General features: G+C 36.6%; 1 pseudogene; it reads left to right on the forward strand.

Annotated features, from left to right (window-relative positions):
• Nucleotides 1-1,370: 1,370 nt before the first annotated feature.
• On the forward strand, nucleotides 1,371-2,339 carry LOC101439328 (nucleophosmin-like; annotated as a pseudogene).
• Nucleotides 2,340-3,340: the final 1,001 nt, after the last annotated feature.

Consider the following 3,340-nt stretch of genomic DNA (forward strand, 5'->3'; position numbering starts at 1 on the left):
CACAATGGAGACTAAAAATACATTAGAGGCATGCAGCAATGTGTTTTAAATGCCAGAAGAAAGAATAAATGAATTGGAAGACAGAATAGCTGAAATTGAAAAGAACAGAAGAACAGAGAGAATATGATGGCAAAAAAATTTGAGCGGGGGCTCAGGGAATTGAATGATAGCACGAAGTGCACCAATGTATGTGTCATGTGAATTTCAGAAAGAGAAGAGTAGGGAAAAGGGAAAGAAAGAATATTTGAGGTCATAATGAATAATCATTTCCCAAGTCTTATGAGATATAAATATATGTATCCAAGAGGCACAATGTACTCAAAACAGATCTACTTAGAGATTCATATATTAAGTATATAAAAATGCAAGAGATAAATAGAGAATTCTGAAAGCAAGAGAAAATGATCCATCAAATACAAGGGAGATTCAAAAAGACTTAGTCCAGATTTGTCATCAGAAACCATGGAGGCAAAAAGACAGTGGTGCAATGTATTTAAGATGCTGAAAAACTGCCAGCCAAGAATTCTTTATTCAGCCAAATTGTATTGCTATAATGAGGGTGAGTTTAAAATATTCCCAGATAAAAAGAAACTAAAAGAGTTATTAAACAAGAGGATGGCTCTAAAAGAAATAATAAAGGGAGTTCTGCTGGCTGAAAGAAAAAGACATGAGATAGAGGCTTGGTGGAGAGTGTAGAAATGAAGACTATCAGAAAAGGAAATCAAAAGAGTAAAATTATTAAAATAAGATATGACATATGAAAGTCAAAGGACAAAATGGTCAAGGTAAGTGATGCCTTTAAAGAAATAATATTAAATGTTAGTGGATTAAACTTCCCAATCAAAAGAATACTGCCTGATAGCATGGATTAAAAAAATAATCCATCCAAATGCTATCTAGAAGAGACTCATCTTAGACCCAAGGATTCAAATAAGATGAAAGTGAAAGGTTGGGAAAAGATACTTCATGAAAGCAGAAAGCCAAAAAGAGCAGGGGTAGCTGTACTAATATTAGACAAAACACACTTTAAATGCAAACGTTATAAAATATGCTGAAGGTCATTACCAATTACCAAAAGGAATAATCCACCAGGAAGAAATAGTAAACATAAATATCTGTGCACTTAACAAAGGTGCTACAAGACACCTGAGGCAAACCCTTGCAAAACTGAAGGGAGAAATGGATGTATCTACAATAATAGTACCCACTCACATCAACAGATAGAACAACCAGATAGAGGATCAACTAGACCTAACAACACTTATATCCCTGGTGTGATTCCATCCTATAGGATGGACCTCCCAACTCTGGAACAGCGGTTGACTATCTCCATCTGACTTCTCTCCCACCTAAGTGCATGCTAGCACCCCATGGAAGATTTGATGGACATGGACATGAGCTCCCTGAGGCCCCAGAACTATTTTTTTTGGTTTGGAAACTAAAGGCTGACCAAGATCATCACTTTAGGATGGATAATGATGAAAATGAGCACCAGTTGTCTTTAAGAGAGGTCAGTTTAGGGGCTGGTACAAAGGATGAATTGCATGTTGTTGAAGCAGAGACAATGAATTATGAAGGCAGTCCAATTAAAGTAACATTTCTGTACAACCGATGGTTTCCCTTGGAGGCATGAAAATAAAATCTGTTGTCTTTTGTTTGAAGCGTGGTTCCAGGCCAGTGCATATTAGTGGACAGCACTTAGTAGCTGTGGAGGAAGATGCAGAGAAAGAAGATGAAGAGGAGGATGTGAAACTCTTAAGCATACCTTGAAAGCAATCTGCCTCTGGAAGTGGTAGTAAGGTTCCACAAAAATAGGTAAAACTTGCTGATAAAGATGATGACAATGATGATGAAGATGAAGATGATGATTAACATGATGATGATGATTTTGATGAGGAGGAAACAGAAGGACATCTTCAGTGAAAAAAATCTATCAAAGAAACCCCAGCCAAAAATGCACAAAAGCCAAACCACAATGGAAAAGAATCAAAACAATCAATATCAAAATCAAAAGGACACAGCAAATGGACACAGAGAGCAGACAACTGAGTGGGGGGGGGGGGTGACAGGGAAAGGAAGGTAAATAAATAATAAAAAATTTAAAAATTTTTTTAAAAAGGTCAAGAATCCTTCAAAACCAGGAAAAAGTTTCTAAATCACTGAACGGATCTAGTTCTGTAGAAGATATTAAAGCAAAAATACAAGCAAGGATAGGAAAAGTGTTTCTCTTACCAAAGTGGAAGTCAAATTCATCAATTACATGAAGAACTGCTTCTGGATGACTGACCAGGAAGCTATCAAGATCACTGGCAGTAGAGGAAGTCTCTTTCAGAAAATAGCTTAAACAGTTGGTTAAAATTTTCTCTTATTTCATTTCTGAAACAGTTGATATCTGGCTGTCCTTTCTATGATGCAGAGTGAGCACTTTCCCTAATGTGTCTGATAAATGTCCAGATTACTTTCCAAGAATGTGTTATCCAAAATGCCTACTTAGTTTTTAAATATGGAACTGCACCCTTTTCTTGGTTTTAAGTATGTATGGAGGGTTATAATAGGACATGGTAGTAGTAGTGGTCAGTCAAATGGAAATGGTGGGGACACAAAATATATGTATGATATAAACTCAGTATTTTAGCAATGTTTAAAAATAAAAGAAATATACAGGGCATTGTTTCACAAATCAGCAAGATGTAAATTCTTGGATCTCTCCACAGAGCAGAGGGGGTGCTTTGATGGCACCTTGATTGGGACTTTTCCCTAGCCTCAATGCTAAGAGCCAACAAAGTCCAATTGTTGAAACCAACCCAATGCATGGTATTTGCTTGAGCAATGAAGAAATCCAAAACAGATTTTGGTACCAGGAATGTGGAGTCCTGCTGAAGCAAATACCAAAATGTAGAAACAGCTTTGGAACTGGGTAATAACTAGATGCTGGAAGAATTATAAGCTGCTTGATAGAAAAAGGCTAGACTGCTTTCAAATGACTGTTGGTAAAAATCAGAATGCTAAAGACACTTCCAAAGAGCCTTAGAAGGAAATGATGAATGCGTTATTGGAATCTGAAGGAAAGGTATTCCTTGTTTTAAAATGGAGAGAACTTGGATAAATTGAGTTCTGATGTCAGTCAGAAGGCAGAACTTGGAAGCAGTGAGCTTGACTATTTAGCTGAAGACATTGTCAAGGTAAGTATGGAAAGCACAGCCTGTATTTTCATTGTAGCTTATAGTAAAATGTGAGAGGAAAGCAATAAGCTGAAATTGATTCATAAGAACAAAGAAACCAGAAATTGATGTTTTGGAAATTTCTGAGCCTATCCACATTGTATACTCCATGATTAGGG

This window comes from Dasypus novemcinctus, chromosome 21, assembly GCF_030445035.2.
Source record: "Dasypus novemcinctus isolate mDasNov1 chromosome 21, mDasNov1.1.hap2, whole genome shotgun sequence".
In the NCBI taxonomy this organism is placed as follows: Eukaryota; Metazoa; Chordata; class Mammalia; order Cingulata; family Dasypodidae; genus Dasypus; species Dasypus novemcinctus.